The sequence below is a fragment of the Helianthus annuus genome, chromosome 9, assembly GCF_002127325.2.
Source record: "Helianthus annuus cultivar XRQ/B chromosome 9, HanXRQr2.0-SUNRISE, whole genome shotgun sequence".
NCBI lineage: Eukaryota > Viridiplantae > Streptophyta > Magnoliopsida > Asterales > Asteraceae > Helianthus > Helianthus annuus.
In genome coordinates, this window is record NC_035441.2 from 10,734,870 (window position 1) to 10,755,902 (window position 21,033).

Genomic DNA, 21,033 nt, shown 5'->3' on the forward strand with positions numbered 1-21,033 from the left:
TATAATCATAATCGAAAGAAAAAAACAAAAATTGTGATATGCTTAAAAGGATATTGACACGTGTTTTCCATCAATTGTAAACATAAGAAACGTATACATGTACCAGTTATGATAATACGCGATACTGGTATCAATGTTGATATTGATTTAGTACGTCACAGTATATGTACGGTACCAGCACTTGCTATAGCTTACGACACGAAAAAAAATAGTCTACTTTGAATATAAGTCTGTTTTCAACAATATTTATATCGAAACATCAAGGAAAAAATAAATACACATGTGTATTCCGTTTTTTTTCTAAATGTTAACGAACACATTATCAAATTAAAATTAAAACCTTATGGAGAAAAGGCATATATATTATTTACTAGGTTATAGCCCCACGTTACACGCAGTTTAACAAATGAAAATACTCTCAATTTCTTATTTAAAATACTTTAAAAAACAAATACATCGAAAGAAAAATAACAACTAATTTAAATTTCACTAAAAAATCCTTAAACCACATTGTTTTCTTACTTATAACATTTCTATGGGTATCTAATACAAGTAACTTCACACCAGCTCTGTCTTATACTCTTGATAATGCGCCATAACGTTAGTCATGTATGACAAAAAAAAAATTAAAAGGAAGATGTAGTTTATAAACAAATTTTAGTTATTTAAATTAGGATGTAATTTAAATAAATTTACAATTTTCTTAAAATTCATTGAATAGTTACAAAATTATTTTAAATTCAATATTTGAATTTTAAATTTAATTTGAAAGTTAAAAGTAATATTTACCATATTTAGTTGAAATCAATTAGTTTAAATTCCCTAAACGAAAAAAGGGGTGGTTAATTGATTGATTTAATCCATCTTAATTTTGGTAGTTTTGTGTATTTAATTAGATTTAAATACTGAAATAAAAATCTTTAATTTAAAACATAATATTGAAATTAAGATTTAGAATTAAGTAGATTTTTCTTTTTGTTATCTTTTTAAAAAAAATATTGGTGGTGTGGTCTTATTAACTAAATAAAATAAAAATAGAAATTACAATTCTCAACTTTCTAAGGGAAGTTTGATATAAATGGAAATAGAAAAAAATGGAATAAGTCATTAACATATTAGACTAACTTTTTGTTAATTTAAAATTACAATTCAAAACGAAATTAACATGACTAATGTTAAAAAAAGGTAACCGTGTTAGAAATGGAATAAGAAAATAATGGTACTTTACAAAGTAACTCATTAACAAATTTGACTAACATATTAAATACATAAATTTATAATATCATTTCAAAATTCAAACTTAACTTGTGATAAGTCAAACTTTCAGCTTACCTTTAGATCTACTACTTCTAATAAAGCAAAACAAGCTTAAGCCACATGGCATTAGCTTAAGCCATTACTTGCCACGTGGCATTTGCTTATACCACTTTTTTTTGCTTTTTCCGCCAAAACCATCCTCCTTAGCTTCTTTAATACGCTTCACTTCACTCCAAAACCCTAATACCCATCTCTTGCATCCGGTTCTTCCTTCTTCATCGATTGATCTTCGAAAAACATAGGTATGTTATTTTTCTTTTCTCTCTTTGATTTTTCTTTGTCATTGTTAGACACTGTCTGTTTCTTCCTTAAACCCTAGATATCATCTATCGATCTTTAATATGTTATTTATAATCTCTTGAACCCTAGATTTCTTGATCTTTAATCGCGAGTGGAAGCAACCAGTCCTTATTATGCGGCGTATAAGGTATGTATCCATGTTTTCAATTTTCTTTTTGTGGCGTTGTTGGTGTCTGGAAGACCTAGCCGCCGCCTCTTCTTAGGGTTTCAGTGATTTCTAACTTATGCATTCATCAATACCTATATTCATTTCTTGAGTGCTTCTGTGATATTTTTCAAGATTTGGTGCTTTTTGAAAGATGGGATCCATCACTGTCTTCTCCAAACGATTCAACAAATAGGTAACAATTCTTCAAATATCGATTCATGTTTGATAATGTCGCTTCCTGTTTGATGTTCTCTATCATATGTTCATCTTTAGGTTTTACGATTAAATTCACGTATTGAAGTAGATTTTGAGCAATTGTCAGAGGTGACGTTGTTTGCTGACACTATTATAGTTCAACAATTGGGAGTGATGATTTGGCATACCAGAAAGGTTATAGTACAGATTATTGTTTAAGCTTAAGCAATGTTTCATCCATCATTCTCTATTTAAATCCTTAAAATTGTGATGTCTTTGTTGACAACAGGTCCTTTAGAGAGCTGATCATTCTTCCAATCGATTGCAAGCAGGTTTGTTTTCCATAGATTTGGTGTTATTTTGAGTCTTCTTTATCGTTCTTTAGGTAAATTGTTTTGACTGATTATTTCAAAATTTGAATTTTTGAAATTTATATCAATTATGGATATTTATCAAAGTTGTCTAAATTGTAATGTATTTCCAAATTTATCAAGATAACTTATATTAAAGTTTTAATTGCTTCCAAATTTTGTGTTAGTTTCCATAATTTTCGACAATCACATTAAGGGTATGTTTGGCAAAAGTAGCTGGTGGCTGGTAGCTGGAAGCTGTAAGCTGGTAGCTGTTGGCTGGAAGCTGGTAGCTGTAGCTGATAGCTAGTAGCCGTAGCTTTTTAGATATATTTGGTGTTTGGTAGAGTAGCTGGAGCTTTTAATAAAATGTATAAAATGACCAAAATAGACATAACTAAAAATTTAGAAAGTTGGTGTATTAAAAAGTTCCTATTTTTAGAGGTTAAAATAGTCATTTTTTCCCTAAAAGCTTGTAGCTCATTCTAAACGCTACTACTAGTAGCGTTCAACCAAAAACTTCAAGCTCCTAACCTAAAAGCTTAAAGCTCCTTCAACCAAACAAGACTTTTTATTGAGTAGAAGCTTTTTCTTAAAAGCTTAAAGCTAGAAGCTCCTAAAAGCTCCATGCCAAGCATACCCTAATTTTCAAGTTTCTGAGAATTTGTTCTTCTTTTTTTTATTTGTAGATCATTTCATTTATTCTGCATGTATGTAAACTAGATTAGATTGTTGTGTATTTTAAATGCTTAATCGCACTTTTTTTAATCATTTTTCTATATTTTTTGTGATTGATTTTTTTTCACGATCATTTAGATATTGATTATAGAGTAAACTGCCATTTTGGTCCCTGTGGTTTGGGCACCTTTGCCATTTTAATCCAAATCTCAAACTTTTTAAATTTGGGTCCCTTTGGTTTCACTTTTATTGCCATTTTAGTCCAAAAGTTAAATTTGGCCAGATTCCCCAACTAAAATCATGATATTTTGTCTTTATTCTCAGGGGTATTTTAGTCCTTGTAAATTTATTATAACTGAATATTGATTAAAAATAATAAAAACTAAAAATTATTGACCTTATTTAAAGAATTCATCTTCTTCTTCACCTGTTCAAAAAAACCCCAATTCAAACCCTAATCAGCCACCACCTCCAAATCAGATTTGTGCCATTAACAAATCAGATTTGATTACATAACCACTCAAACAATTCTAAGCATCTCGTCTCGACTAACAATTATTACATAACCACTCAAACAATACCACGCTTACGTGAACCGGTTCGTGCATGACTTTTATTATCCTTACCAAAAACACGACAAATCCCACAAACACGAACCCTAGGTAACGGCGGCTCTGAATGATACCGGATGATCCTTGTCTTCGACTGGTCGTTTTCGGCGGCTCTGAATGATACCGTATTTGAATGGTCGTTTTCGGCTTTTTGAACCGGATCAGCGTTAGATGAGGGGGGGGGGGTTGGGTTGGGAAAAGCGGTTGAGTTCGCCGGATAAGAGGTTGTGGTCCCAAATGAGACCGGATGATCCTTGTCTTCTGAATGATACTGCTGATCTATGTAGTTGTAGCTGATCCGCCAGTGGTGGGAGGATGTTGGGTAACAGAATGCGTTGTGGTTGGTTTCGCCGGAGGTTGTGTGCAATGGTGGTTCATAGTGGTGATGGGCGCCGATGTTGACGGTTTGTTGCAGTGGAGTTGTATGGTGGAGATGGAGAGTGATGGGTGATCGGAGTTGGGTTTGGAGGTGGTGACTGATTACGGTTATGGAGGTGTGGATTAGTGGTTTTTAAACAGGTGAAGGAGATGAATGATTTAAATAGGGTCAAAGATATTTTTGGGTTTTATTATTTTTAATCAATAATGACTAAAATACCCCTAGGATAAAGACAAAATATCAGGATTTTAGTTGGGGAATTTGGCCACATTTAACTTTTGGACTAAAATGGCAATAAAATTGAAACCACAAGGACCCAGATTTAAAAAGTTTGAGATTTGGACTAAAATGGCAAAAGTGCCCAAACCACAGGGACCAAAATGGCAGTTTACTCTTGATTATATTATGAATATATTAACCTTATTGGTTTTGAATTTAAGTTTGAATAATATTTAACTATTTAGGTAAATTGTTTTGACTGATTATTTCAAAATTTGAATTTTTGAAATTTATATCGATTACGGATACTTATCAAAGTTGTCTAAATTGTAACGTATTTCCAAATTTATCAAGATAACTTATATTAAAGTTTTAATTGCTTCCAAATTTTGTGTTAGTTTCCATAATTTTCGACAATCACATTAAGTTTCAAGTTTCTCAGAATTTGTTCTTTTTTTTGTAGATCATTCCACTTATTCTGCAGGTATGTAAACTAGATTAGATTGTTATGTATTTTAAATGCTTAAACACACTTTTTTTTAATCATTTTTTTTTGTATTTTTTTGTGATTGATTTTTTTTCAAAAATCATTTAGATATTGATTATATTATGAATATATTAACCTCATTGGTTTTGAATTTAAGTTTGAATAATATTTAACTATTTAGGTAAATTGTTTTGACTGATTATTTCAAAATTTGAATTTTTGAAATTTATATCAATTATGGATACTTATCAAAGTTGTCTAAATTGTAACGTATTTCCAAATTTATCAAGATAACTTATATTAAAGTTTTAATTGCTTCCAAATTTTGTGTTAGTTTCCATAATTTTTAACAATCACATTAATTTTCAAGTTTCTCAAAATTTGTTCTTCTTATTTTTTTGTAGATCATTCCACTTATTCTGCAGGTATATAAACTAGATTAGATTGTTATGTATTTTAAATGCTTAATCACACTTCTTTTTAATCATTTTTTTGTATTTTTGTGTTGCTGATGATGATTTAAATTTTTCGAATCTAATCTTATTAATGGATCTATTCTTGATGTCTTTGAAAGAGTGATGCTCTTACTGATTTTTTTATTTTATTTTTTTTTCATGATAAACCCTAATTTTTATGCAATTGCAGGAGTCTGAATCTTCTTCGAACACAAGAGGTAAGTTTAATGTTATCGTTTTTTGGTGTTTTTTTGATCCGGTATAATGATAGTTTTCATCATTTATGCTAATCTCTATAATTTTTAAGTTATTTTGTTTTTTTTTTTGGCAAATCAAACTATGATATTTTTTGAAATTTGAAAATCTTTGTTTTTTTACTAATAAATTTTGTATTGTATTAATATGTATTAATGATTCTTTTGTTTTGTTTTTTTATATTTTCATGGTTAGCCCTAAATTTTATGTCATTGCCGGACTATTAAACTTCGTCGGACATGTTAATCAAAAATTTTAGTTTTATTGTTTTTTTTTCCTATTTTTTATCTGGTATAATGTTTGGTTTCATATTTTATGCTCATTTAATTTTGGCTGTATTTTTCAGTTACTAATAAATTTGGTATTGTATTAATTTCCGGAAAATTTGTAGTGTTTCTATAAATAAATTTGTTTACGTTTTTTGAAACCCCTCCTTTTGTTTGTTTTATATTTTTTCCCTCTCTTATGAGTTTGTTTCTATGTCGGTTGGTTTTGCTTGGCAAAGTTAGACTTTCATAATAAGTTTGCTTGATTTACGGTATTGGATATTAGTGATTTGATTTTCAGATTTTAAATTTTAAATTTTGAAGTCAATCATTATTTTAAATTTAAATTTTGAAGTAAACCATTCTTGTGTTTGATTTTAAATTTTCAATTTCGAAGTCAATTATTATTTTAAATTTAAATTTGAAAGTTTGCCATTAATGTGTTTGATTTTAAATTTCGAATCTGTAAATTGAATTTAAATTTGAAAAGTTAGACTTTCCTAATAAGTTTGCTTGATTTACGGGATTGGATATTAGTGATTTGATTTTCAGATTTTAAATTTTAAGTTTTGAAGTCAATCATTATTTTAAATTTAAATTTTGAAGTAAACCATTATTGTGTTTGATTTTAAATTTTGAATGCTTTGAAATCTTGATGTTTTTATGAGATGCTTTGACTATATTATTTGTAATTTTAGGGATGCTTCGAGTCTTCTTCGACTATTGTTTTTGTACTCGAGTTGCATATCTAATTCAAATTGTGTTTTGTAATTTTAGGTGATGAGCTTCTTTCAGACTCCTTCCCCTACAAGGAACTCTTGAATGGGATCCTATGAGAAGTTGAAGGAAAGGTATATCTTGCACCGTTCTTTATCTCTATCTATATATCTTAAATGAGATCCTATGGGAAATTGATCTCTATTCGATTCACTGATGTATATTCTTCTCCTCACCATTTTGTTCCATTAATCAACTCATGTGTGCTCTTATGTTTGATACCCGATCTTATTCCAGTGATTAATATCCGCTTGAGTAACCCAATCTGAGTCTGATTTTTTTCATTAACGATTCAGGTAAACTTTCCCGATTTAGGTTTTCTGCAAGGCTAATCATCTAAATTAATTTGATATTTTTATGGTTTACATCCTAAACCCCAGTTTTACAGTATCTCATGATAATCTTTCTTCGTTTTTTAGAATCTGATCAAATTAGGCCATAATCTGAAGAAATGTGTTTAAGCTACGATAAGGTGTGTATAGAATTATGATTGATATTATAAAAAAATAACTATAACAATTTCTCTTCCTGTAATTTTGTATAGCATTATTTATAAAATGATTACAGGTATGATAAAAAAAAAATATAAAAGCTGCTCTTCCTGTCTTTTTTTCGCTTCACGTGTAACATTTGTGCTTGAAATCATTGTGAACAGTTCAGTTATCAATAAAACAAAGTTATTTGATCCCAATGTTTGTTTGTGTTTTACATTTTTCATGTTTTGACTTTTGTTCAATTTTAAACTCTACATCGCTTTCTGGAGAATTATACGCAAACTGGTGCGTAAACGTACTCAGTTTAATGCGACAAATACTCCAGAACATCAACATATACTCAACATACCTTAAATAACCTTTACATAACTTAGAAATAAGTTTTAAAGGCTTTGGTATGGCAAAAACAAGTTAATTCGACTACAGGGACTAAATTTGACAAACCGCGAAAGTATGCCAAGTTGAACTGTAACAAACATTCCGGAACATGCCTATAAGTTAAACACACCTTAAATATCCTTTACATAGCTTAGAAATAGGCTTTGAGAGGTTCGGTGTGCTAAAATAAACTTTTGGGTCATTCAGGGACTAAAAGTGTCAAAAAGTGCACAAGTTTGCACTTTCGCGCGTAACTTACGTTCTGAATACATCCGGACATCCAAAAATTTATGTAAGCATCATAATATTATGCCTTAGTGTTTGGCATGAGAAAAATCCATTCGTCGCGCAATTTGGATCGTTTTTCGCGCTTATGCGCATTCCGTCGTAATTAAGCGAACATCGCGATCGTACGGCCAAACGAACCAACATCCGACATATTTTTGAGCATGTTTCATGTCCTCAATGTTTAGGCATCATTTTAGGGCCTTAAAGATGGCTTAACGGGCCTTGAACGTGTCAGAAATGGCCTTAAACCATAACAGGGACCTAAACTGTCATTTTTGAAACTTGGCTTCTGATCAGAACCTCCAGGCGACCCGCGTAAGCCTAGGGGCAACCTTTACGCGGGCCGCGTCAGCCCTGCAGATGCAGAAACTCGTTTTTCTTGCTGAAAATGGACTTTCAAGCATCCAAGGGGCAATACCTCTTCACAATCTCTGGGGTTGGGGTCACATTTTGATACCACAACATTTTGACAAGTGTACAAATGAGATCAAGGCATGATATTCAAGAAACGATCCTAACGGTCTTGCATATCCTATAAATACCCCCCCCATTCTTGTTTAAACCCACAAATCTGATCAAAGAGCTCTAAGTTGATGCCATTGCTTCATACCTGAGCTCCTGGATCAAGTTTAGCTTTCGGGGACCCTTCGTAAGTGTTCTTTCATTCTTTTATCGCTTTTCGAGTGCTAAAGTCAAACTTTGTTTGACTTTCTGCGTTGACCAGCTTATGGTCGACACGAAGTTCGTTGGAACTTCATAACGTGAGCGTGATCACGATGGTTATAATCATAGTGACTATACCTACTGATTACCACGTTATCTAGGCTCAGTGACGAGTCGTAGTTTCGGCCAAAGTGCGCATTCTTGCGTATTTTGTAACCAAACTACTCGTGGGTATCAAAACCGTTTGTTTTGATACCAAACCTGTTTTCTAAACTTAGTTAAGCATGTTCTAACATGCTTAGCTCGTCACTTTTAGTATAGTGCTTATATAGGGTCGTAAGGTAAGCGATCTAAACAATCGCTTATACTTTCGAACCCGACCCATTTGGTCGATCATTAGGATCCGACCAAACACATTAGGTGACCATAGCTGTATAGGGAATAACCTTCCGAGGTTATACCTTATGGTCACGATGTTAGGCGTTCCAAACGCGTTTTACGCGAACGACGCGTTAAGGTAGCTTAAGCTACCTAAACGGGTCGTAATGGGTCGTAAGCACTTAGATTAGGTTTCATTTTAGTATGAAGGCTTTGTTAAACCATATTACACGAGTGTCCATACTCGTTTGGTTCACAAACCCTCATTCTATCCAAATCCTCCGATTTAGGTCCGATATATTAACATAGTTACCTATATTAGGTGCCGTTTGATATCCGTGATCTCTAGCATTATTTGGTTATTATACAAGAACTTCAAAGCGATCTCAGGTGAGTACATAGACCCCTCTTTTACTGTTTTTCAAACATTTTGGGGTGAAACACATGTGCCTACTTGTTACTTTCGTGCTTTTCATGCTTTCATATCATACGCTTGTTATGTTCAATAGTACATTTATAGTACACGGTTTCATTACATTCTATGCTATGTATGCCCATTGTGTGCGTACTTAGTACATTATTTTACATTACATTTTATGCTATGTATGCCCATTGTGTGCATACTTAGTACATTTATTCATCACATGCTCACATATTGGTATGACATTTGGTTTGTTTAAATTATACAATGTACATTCATTAACACCGATCACGCCGCCCGTTAGTAGGTAATGGTACCATAGGACTTGACAACTCCCATTCCTGAAATCTCGGGTTTGTTTGGATTGGAAGGAATGACCGAATTCGATAAACAATAACACATATAGACCTTTAATTTGTTTAAAGGTCTATCACCACAGTCACAAAGGCTTGAATGTATGCATTTTCACAATACCGCATAAATGTTTGTATCAGTATAGCATGCATTTGTTCCACAAAACATAACTTTGACTTAAACTATGTTTAATTCAATACCCTGTTTTTGTGCATTTTTATCTATGGCCTAGTTGATATATTTCACATGCCATACATGATATTTTGGATACACATTATATGGTTTACACAATAACACTTGACAATTGATTTATACATGAACAATTTACATTGGTGGTCGGTTTGGGTAAATGATTTGAATAACGAGGTATGCGTAATATGATACAAACATGGTGGGTACGCCGCTGGTACTTCCTATATATAAGTGTTTGTATAATATTACATATCGTAGCGTTATCTAAATCATTTCAGTATAGACATATTACATTTTTCACAAGTAACATATTCTTCACAAGAGAATGTTTTACAAACAACTTGTCTTATACAAACTCATTTTTACTTAGTTATTCGTTTAACCTTACATTTATCTATGCATATCATCTGATCTTATCGTTTTTCAAATGATTTACAAGACAAAGCAAATTACAAGGTTCATGACTAAACATTTTCTCAAACATAAGTCATGAATTCCATTTTCACAAAACCTATGTATCTCACATGCATTTTTATGCTGACGTACCTACTTTCACATGTGTTTTCAGGAGCTGTTGCTTAGGATGATGATTGTGACACTAGGGCGGACCTGTGCCTTAGAGACATAAAACGAAGATAGACTTAGTTTAATTATGTTATAAACTCTTTACTTCCTGTTTGAAGACAATGTAACACGTTTGTTTGATAAATAAAATATAACTTTGTATGCCATGGTTGTGAAACAAATAATTCTGTCTCAACACTCCCCGACGTTTCCGCCGCGGTTGCATGTTATACGCGGTCGGGGTGTGAACGGTACGTTCTTTATTAATAATCAGCCAGCATCTGTTCTTTTTGATTCGGGTGCCGATAAGAGTTTTGTGTCGTTATCTTTTGAACCATTGCTTCGCGTGTCTAGAACGAAACTAGGTAAACCATTGACAGTAGAAGTGGTGAGCGGTGAACCCATTGTTCTTAATTCTGTTCTCCGCAACTGCCAATTGAACCTTAACAACCATCTTTTTCCCATTGACCTCATGCCTATGCAACTTGGAAGCTTCGACATTATTGTGGGTATGGATTGGTTAGCCAAGTATCGTGTAGAGATAGTTTGTTTTGAGAAGATTATTCGCATGCCGCTTTCGTCAGGTGAGATCCTACAGGTTCGTGGTGAGAAACCTGCTGGTGGTCTTAAACTCATGTCTTGTTTTAAAGCTCGGATGTATCTACGAAAGAACTATGTGGCCTTTTTGGCACAGGTTGTAGCTGATAAGGGCAAAGGTAAATCTATTCAAGATATTCCTGTTGTTCAGGATTATTCTGAGGTATTCCCTGAAGATCTACCTGGTCTACCCCCAGCACGCCAAGTCGAGTTCCATATTGATCTCGTACCTGGTGCAAATCCCATTGCCAGAGCTCCATATCGTCTTGCACCGTCCGAGATGCAAGAGTTGTCTAAGCAGCTGCAGGAGCTCTCTGACAAAGGCTTTATCCGTCCTAGCTTTTCACCTTGGGGTGCTCCCGTTCTTTTTGTCAAGAAGAAGGATGGATCTTTTAGGATGTGTATCGATTATCGTGAGCTTAACAAGCTTACCATCAAGAATCGATATCCCCTACCTCGCATTGATGATCTCTTTGATCAATTGCAAGGCGCTTCTCATTTTTCAAAGATTGATCTGCGATCTGGATATCATCAACTCCGTGTGCATGAAGAAGATATTCCCAAGACAACGTTCCACACTCGCTATGGGCATTATGAGTTCACAGTCATGCCATTCGGTTTGACTAATGCTCCTGCTGTTTTCATGGACTTGATGAATAGGGTCTGCAAACCTTATTTGGATAAGTTCATCATCGTTTTCATTGATGACATTTTGATATATTCTAAGACGCGAGCTGATCATGAGCAACATCTTCGTCTTACTTTGGAATTCCTAAAGAAAGAGCAACTTTTTGCCAAATTTTCCAAGTGTGAATTCTGGCTTAAAGAGGTTCAATTCTTAGGACATATTGTCAACGAACAAGGTATTCATGTAGATCCTTCCAAGATCAGTGCGATTAAGGATTGGGATACACCTACTACTCCAACTGAAGTTCGTTTTTTACTTGGTCTTGCGGGTTATTATCGCCGCTTCATTGAGAATTTCTCAAAGATTGCAGTTCCTCTAACTGCTCTAACTCAGAAGAACAAGCCATTTGATTGGGGATTCAAGCAAGGGGAAGCGTTTCTGACTTTGAAACAAAAACTTTGCGACACGCCTGTTCTAACCTTGCCCGAGGGCAATGATGATTTCGTCGTTTATTGCGATGCATCTAAACTAGGCCTTGGCTGCGTCCTGATGCAAAGAAACAAAGTCATAGCATACGCATCAAGGCAGTTGAAGATACATGAGAAGAACTACACCACTCATGATCTTGAGTTGGGTGCAGTTGTCTTTGCTCTTAAGATTTGGAGACACTATTTGTACGGTACAAAATGTGTGGTTTTCACTGACCACAAAAGTCTCCAGCATATCTTCAGTCAGAAAGAACTCAACATGAGGCAACGACGTTGGGTGGAGCTTCTAAACGACTATGACTGCGAGATTCGCTACCATCCTGGTAAGGCGAACGTAGTAGCCGATGCTTTGAGTCGCAAGGAACGTGCTAAGCTTCATTGTGTTCGTGTTCAATCTGATATTCAAACTAAATCCGATATCCAAGCCCGTATTTCTCAGGCTCAACAATCTTGTGTTTCACAAGGTTTGATGGATAAGGAATTTCCTTATCACATAACACCTGCTCTTGAACTAAAGGACAATGGATCGTATTACTTCATGGACCGTTTGTGGGTCCCAAGCCAAGATAACCTTCGTACCTTGCTTATGGATGAAGCCCATAAATCTCGTTATTCTATTCATCCTGGCTCAGATAAGATGTATAAGGATCTTCGTATTCAGTATTGGTGGCCTGGTATGAAGAAAGACATCGCCTTATATGTATCAAAATGCCTTACTTGTCCTAAGGTTAAGGCTGAACATCAGCGTCCTTCTGGTTTATTGGAGCAACCAGAGATCCCAGTTTGGAAATGGGAAAACGTTACTATGGATCTCATTATCAAACTTCCGCGCACAAAGAAAGGTCATGATGCCATCTGGGTAGTCGTTGATCGTCTTACCAAGTCGGCGCATTTCTTGCCAATCCGTGAGGATTTTTCTGCTGACAAACTTGCTAAAATATATGTGGATGAAATTGTAGCTCGACATGGTGTTCCTTTGAACATCATTTCTGACAGAGATGCTCGTTTCACTTCTCATTTTTGGAGAACCATGCAATCTGCTATGGGACCCAACTTAATCTGAGCACAGCTTATAATCCGCAAACGGATGGTCAATCTGAAAGAACAATCCAGACTCTGGAGGATATGCTTAGAGCTTGTGTGATCGATTTTGGTGGTAGTTGGGATTCACATCTTCCGTTGATTGAATTCTCCTACAACAACAGTTATCACTCCAGCATCAACATGGATCCTTTCGAGGCTCTCTATGGTCGAAAATGTCGTTCACCAGTCTGCTGGAATGAGATCGGCGAGGCTCAGCTTACTGGACCTGCCCTCATTTTAGAGACAACAGATAAGGTTAAGAAAGTTCGTGATAACCTTCAGACAGCTAGAAGCCGTCAAAAGAGTTACGCGGACCTAAAACGCAAGCCCTTGGATTTTCAAGTCGGTGATCGAGTATTACTTAAGGTCTCACCTTGGAAAGGTGTGATCAGATTTGGAAAGAAAGGAAAACTTGCACCTAGATACGTTGGACCATTCAAGATCATCGAAAGAATCAGTAAGGTAGCCTACAGACTTGAGTTACCTCCTGAACTTGGAAATGTTCATCCAACCTTTCACGTGTCCAATCTCAAGAGGTGTTTAGCTGATGAGAACCTCCACATACCGCTTGATGAAATTCGTATTGATAAAACACTGAAATTTGTTGAGAAACCAGTGGAAATCATGGAACGTGAAGTCAAGTGGCTTAAACGCAAGCGCATTCCTTTGGTCAAGGTTCGTTGGGAATCTAAACGTGGACCCGAGTTTACTTGGGAACGCGAAGATCAAATGAAGGCAAAGTATCCGCATCTTTTTCCATGAGTTTCCTCTAAATAAATTTCGGGATGAAATTTCCACAAGTAGGGGAGACTGTAACATTTGTGCTTGAAATTATTGTGAACAGTTCAGTTATCAATAAAACAAAGTTATTTGATCCCAATGTTTGTTTGGTTGTGTTTTACATTTTTCATGTTTTGACTTTTGTTCAATTTTAAACTCTACATCACTTTCTGGAGAATTATACGCAAACTGGTGCGTAAACGTACTCAGTTTAATGCGACAAATACTCCGGAACATCAACATATACTCAACATACCTTAAATAACCTTTACATAACTTATAAATAAGTTTTGAAGGCTTTGGTATGGCAAAAACAAGTTTTCGACTACAGGGACTAAATTTGACAAACTGCGAAAGTATGCCAAGTTGAACTGTAACAAACATTCCGGAACATGGCTATAAGTTAAACACACCTTAAATATCCTTTACATAGCTTAGAAATAGGCTTTGAGAGGTTCGGTGTGCTAAAATAAACTTTTGGGTCATTCAGGGACTAAAAGTGTCAAAAAGTGCACAAGTTTGCACTTTCGCGCGTAACTTACGTTCTGAATACATCCAGACGTCCAAAAATTTATGTAAGCATCATAATATTATGCTTTAGTGTTTGGCATGAGAAAAATCCATTCGTCGCGCAAGTTGGATCGTTTTTCGCGCTTATGCGCATTCCGTCGTAATTAAGCGAACATCGCAATCGTACGGCCAAACGAACCAACATCCGACATATTTTTGAGCATGTTTCATGTCCTCAATGTTTAGGCATCATTTTAAGGCCTTAAAGATGGCTTAACGGGCCTTGAACGTGTCAGAAATGGCCTTAAACCATAACAGGGACCTAAACTGTCATTTTGAAACTTGGCTTCTGATCAGAATCTCCAGGCGACCCGCGTAAGCCTAGGGGCAACCTTTACGCAGGCCGCGTCAGCCCTGCAGATGCAGAAACTCGTTTTTCTTGCTGAAAATGGCCTTTCAAGCATCCAAGGGGCAATGCCTCTTCACAATCTCTGGGGTTGGGGTCACATTTTGATACCACAACATTTTGACAAGTGTACGAATGAGATCAAGGCACGATATTCAAGAAACGATCCTAACGGTCTTGCATATCCTGTAAATACCCCCCCCATTCTTGTTTAAACCCACAAATCTGATCAAAGAGCTCTAAGTTGATGCCATTGCTTCATACCTGAGCTCCTGGATCAAGTTTAGCTTTCGGGGACCCTTCGTAAGTGTTCTTTCGTTCTTTTATCACTTTTCAAGTGCTAAAGTCAAACTTTGTTTGACTTTCTGCGTTGACCAGCTTATGGTCAACACGAAGTTCGTTGGAACTTCATAACGTGAGCGTGATCACGATGGTTATAGTCCATAGTGACTATACCTACTGATTACCACGTTATCTAGGCTCAGTAACGAGTCGTAGTTTCGGCCAAAATGCGCATTCTTGCGTATTTTGTAACCAAACTACTCATGGGTATCAAAACCGTTTGTTTTGATACCAAACCTGTTTTCTAAACTTAGTTAAGCATGTTCTAACATGCTTAGCTCGTCACTTTTAGTATAGTGCTTATATAGGGTCGTAAGGTAAGCGATCTAAACAATCGCTTATACTTTCGAACCCGACCCATTTGGTCGATCATTAGGATCCGACCAAACACATTAGGTGACCATAGTTGTATAGGGAATAACCTTCCGAGGTTATACCTTATGGTCACGATGTTAGGCGTTCCAAACGCGTTTTACGCGAACGACGCGTTAAGGTAGCTTAAGCTACCTAAACGGGTCGTAATGGGTCGTAAGCACTTAGGTTAGGTTTCATTTTAGTATGAAGGCTTTGTTAAACCATATTACACGAGTCTCCATACTCGTTTGGTTTACAAACCCTCATTCTATCCAAATCCTCCGATTTAGGTCCGGTATATTAACATAGTTACATATATTAGGTGGCGTTTGATATCCGTGATCTCTAGCATTATTTGGTTATTATACAAGAACTTCAAAGCGATCTCAGGTGAGTACATAGACCCCTCTTTTACTGTTTTTCAAACATTTTGGGGGTGAAACACATGTGCCTACTTGTTACTTTCGTGCTTTTCATGCTTTCAAATCATACGCTTGTTATGTTCAATAGTACATTTATAGTACACGATTTCATTACATTCTATGCTATGTATGCCCATTGTGTGCATACTTAGTACATTATTTTACATTACATTTTGTCACACCCCGATTTCCACGTGTATCACCGGTGGGCCCGGTGGGGGATTACCGTGACGTAGTTGGCAACAATATAGTCAAACCACACAAATATATAAATGCACAGCGGAAGCTTTAAAGATAAATATATACTTTAACCTCTGGTGGTAATATCAAATATATTACAGAAGTCAAATGTATCCACAGCGGATCAAAATAATAAAATATTGCTCATTCAGATACGGCATCGAGTTTGCGAGACTATTCGTGATGCTTAGGAAGCTAATACCAGCCAATTTTCGTATAGTACCTGCACTTAATCTTTTTGGGGAAAATACGTCAGTTTACACTGGTAAATACATTCAACTGACACATTTGAAAATGTTTATTAAAATTGATTTGAATGTACAAGGCACAAACTCTTTTATAACTTGGGAAAATTATTAAAATCTTGTGAACGTATTACATGTTCTTTTATGCGTCCAGTAGCCCGGGTCGTGCCGGGTTAAAGATTAATAGACACACCACATTGCGTAAAACCGTAGTATAGAAACCAACGGCTACGTCTTTTAATTAAATGTCGACAATATATACCGGGTGTACGCCTACACCGGGATGTCGATGGTCGTGGCCATTTCGTAAAATGATGCCAAGGATATCCGGGACAACGGTCATTAACCCCCCAAAGGCTTTTAAGAAACAAAACTGTTTAACTGAGCCGATCATAATATTTAATTAACCACCTAAGCGATGGAAGATATGATGCTCAATCAAGCGGTAAATATTATACCGTATCCCAAGCCCGTATAGGGGAAATAAGTTAAAAGTATTTACCTTTGCAAGTATATTCCTTAATTTGATTAAATCGCCGATAGCTTTTACTGGGGCTCCTAATCTGGAACGAAGGTTTTAATTAACCTCTTAGAATCCTAACGGGTCTTTTTATTGGCCGTAGCCTAGACCGGTTGGTTCCGGAATATAAATATGGCTTAATCGCGTGAAAAGGCGAAAACCGAGAATGGAATGTGATTCTGCCCCAAACAAGTTCAGAGACTTGTTTTATATGGGTTCAATGTTCACACTCTGTATTTTGGGGTCCAAATAATATAATTTGACCCGTATCGGCTAATTTATGAAAACTAGTTTCATAAGCCGAACCGTGCGCGCAATAGGCGAAACGGTTAACCATGAGAGTCTTACGCTTATTTCCTAAGTCAATATGCCTTAAAGAGGTTGTGGTATCAGTAGGATACCTTCCATGATGCCCGTAACGAGTTTAAGTTAATATTATGCCCCGTAGGGGCTTTTCGGTCATTTTAAAGACTTTAAAAGAGCTTTTCGAGTTCTACAGGAAATCTGAGTTTCCCGATCAGTTTGTAAAGTCTAAAATACTTTATTTATTATTTAAAATCAATGGCAACTGGAATCGGGTCAAAAGACCTTGTAGAACTCAAGTTTTGGCCGAAAAGGGCATATTCGGTATTTACCGAACCGTAGCCATAACCGCAGGTTATGAGCAAGGTAAAAATTATTAAAAATCTTTAAAATTCCAAAAATATTATTTTACTACAGTGGGTAAAAGTTTTGGAGACGAAATCTTGGTTTAGATGGGTGTTATGCTAATTGCGCCGTTTATTACAAAAGTTTCTTATAATTGCGCTATTTAGCATAACTCTCATTCTAGACCTCGGATTGGCGTGAAACTTTAAGGACATGCTTATAATTTAGTAAGCAAGGTTATGGTCCGTTCACGTGTCCGAAATACTCGTTTTATTTTTAAAAGGCTGTTACGGTCAACTTTTAGGCGATTAACGGAAATGCGTAAAAGACTCGGACAATTCATGAACCGATCACAGAGGTCTATACCATCATGTAACCTGGTCCTACGAGAGTCCTAAGGCATATCTATACCTCACTAAAACGGGTCAGAACTGAAGTCAAAGCAGAAGTCAAACTTTTGCGACATTCGGCTCCGAACCGGGTCAATATAGCAAATGGTCGATTCAAACGAGCGTAAACAAGTTTATATACTTAATGGCATGTTTTATGAGTGTCAAAACAGGTTTCATAACATATACATTACAGATTATGTATAAAACGGCAAAATAGCTTTCTGTTGACTTTTTAAGTGCACGTTTGACTCGACATTTGACATAGTTAGAGTGGTGATCAGAGGGAACCCTTTTAGGGGTTTATTACCCACATAAATACCAACTCATAACTATTTTTGATCCTACAATTCACTGGACCATTTGTGAATTATCGCTATGACAACCGTTAGTTACGACGGTTTGGTTTATAAGCTAAATCTATGGAAATACACGACCACAATGGATGTGAACGACTTACAGAAGTTGTGTCTTGCTTAGAGAGCAGAGAAGAATGCTTGAGAGCTTCTTAGAATGATCAGATGAGTAAGTTTGAGTTGTGTGAAAGTTATGAGCCAAACATGGCTATTTATAGTGCAACAAGGCACCCAAGATCATCACACAACACCCTACACTGATCATGGATGATGGGCAGGTGTCCCATAGAGCTATGGGTCGAGTAGGGGGCGCCCATGCCTCTTTTATTGGCGTTTTGATCATTCACAAGCTCAAAAGGCAAGAAAATACAAACTTTCTGCATCTGGGCGTCCAATGCGGCCCGCATGGGAGTTTCCATGCATTTGTACGCGGGTCGCCTGAGATTCAAACTTCAGGCGCGTAAAGGAGGTGGCTCGCGGCCCGCCTCAACTTAGGCCAAAACATCACGCGGGTCGCGAGGGGCCTGTTTTTCAGGTTTTTAAAATCTTTTATAATCATTATGAAATCCTGGTAATTAATAACGAAATCTTTCGTAATTATTAACCTGACCTTTCAGGTTTGAAGGGGTAACTTTGCGGTTTGGCCCTCGGTTAATTACAACTAAGGACCTCATGTTATTTACCCGCGTTGTTAAGTCCCCGGTTAGTTTATTAATTATTCGGAAAGTCTTAACTTTCATTGTTGACGCTTTTAACCCTTCTCATACGAATTCGATCATAACTTTCTCGTTTTAAAAACGGAGCTTCGCGGAATTTATACAGCATATTCTAGTGAGCGTATAATACTGTTACAAAGCCTCGGGAGCATTAAAGGGTCACTCAGAGGTATAATTAAACATGTTGACACAGTTAACCCCTGTAGCTTGTAATCTCTCACTTTCCTCCGTGTCTCGCTTCCGTACGATCCATGATTTATTCGTTTGAAGGTACAAGCATTATTTAGGGTTATCATACAGTATATTTACCCTTGATTGACATTTATAAACCTCGAATTTATATATATTTTTCAAGGTTTGTCAATATTAGTCCTTTATTTAATATCAATGCCACGTGTAATCAAATGACACGTGTTAACACATTATTGGACACAAAAATTCGAGGTGTTACATCCTCACCCCCTTAAAATAAATCTCGACCCGAGATTTACTCAAATAAATAGGGGTACTTTTCTTTCATTGTGGCTTCGACTTCCCACGTATATTCGGGACCTCTACGAGCATCCCATTTGACCTTTACAATCGGTACGTGCTTTCTTCGAAGCTTCTTCACCTGTCGATCTTCAATCGACAAAGGTTTTTCTACAAACTTTAAGCTCTCATCTATATGCATATCTATGTGTGGAATCACCAATGATTCATCGGCGAAGCACTTTTTGAGATTGCAGATGTGGAACACATTGTGAATTCCATTGAGTTCTTCAGGCAAGTTCAACTTATAGGCAACTGACCCGACACGTTCAATGACCTCAAAAGGTCCTATGTATCTCGGACTCAATTTGCCTTTCTTGCCGAAACGCATCACCCCCTTCCAGGGTGATACTTTAAGCAACACTTTTTCACCTACTTCGAAGTGAAAATCCTTACGCTTTGGATCAGCGTAACTTTTCTGCCTATCTCTGGCAGCCTTGAGACGTTCCCGAATCTGGACAATCTTGTCCGTTGTCTGGAAAACAATCTCTGGTCCTGATAATTGGACCTCTCCTACTTCCGCCCAACAAACAGGCGATCTACATTTCCTACCGTATAATGCCTCGAAAGGCGCAGCCTTTATGTTGGTATGGTAGCTATTATTGTAGGATAATTCGATTAGGGGTAGGTTCTTATCCCAGTTACCACCTAAATCGATCGCACATGCACGAAGCATGTCTTCTAACGTTTGGATAGTACGCTCACTTTGACCGTCCGTCTGTGGATGGTAAGCCGTACTGAAGTTCAAACGCGTGCCCAAAGATTGCTGGAAACTCTTCCAGAAGTGAGACGTGTATCTAGTATCCCGGTCGGAGATAATAGACACAGGTATGCCGTGTAAGGCTACAATCTTATCAACATAAAGTTGGGCTAACATATCGGAGCTATACGTCTCCTTGATGGGTAGAAAATGAGCTGATTTAGTCAGCCTATCGACTATGACCCATATTGTATCGTTTCCTTTCCTGGTTTTGGGTAACTTGGTTATGAAATCCATAGTTACACATTCCCACTTCCACTCGGGAAGCTCAGGCTGTTGTAGCAAGCCAGACGGCTTTTGGTGCTCGGCTTTGACTTGAGCACAAGTCAAGCACTTTGCTACATGGGCGGCCAAAGACTTTTTCAAGCCTATCCACCAATAGTTCGCCTTTAAATCTTGATACATCTTGTCTGCACCAGGATGGACAGAATATTTGGAACTATGGGCTTCCTGGAGGATAACATCTCGTAGTCCTCCATAAATCGGAACCCATATTCGTCCGTTTAATCTAAGGATTCCATCCTTGCTAAGAGTCAACTGTTCTTCAGTTACTCCTAACTTTTCATTAGGATAATTAGCTTCCAACACAGCCTCTCGCTGAGCAGCTAATATCCTTTCAATTAAATTGTTCTTGACCTCAATGCTCTTGGCATTGATTCGAATAGGTTTTACCCTTTCTTTTCTGCTCAGAGCATCAGCGACTACATTCGCCTTGCCGGGATGGTACCTGATCTTGCAATCATAATCATTCAATGTTTCCATCCAACGGCGTTGCCTCATGTTCAGCTCCTTCTGATTGAACAGGTGCTGGAGGCTTTTATGATCAGAATAAATCACAAATTTAATACC

General features: G+C 36.5%; 1 long non-coding RNA gene across 1 annotated transcript; it reads left to right on the forward strand.

The window, feature by feature from the left end:
- The first annotated feature begins 2,149 nt into the window (after positions 1–2,149).
- Positions 2,150–6,905, forward strand: LOC110874092. Its single transcript, XR_004866376.1, has 6 exons — positions 2,150–2,292; positions 4,661–4,681; positions 5,089–5,109; positions 5,330–5,357; positions 6,438–6,511; positions 6,857–6,905. It is a non-coding gene; the product is annotated as an uncharacterized LOC110874092 (long non-coding RNA).
- The last annotated feature ends 14,128 nt before the right edge of the window (positions 6,906–21,033 follow it).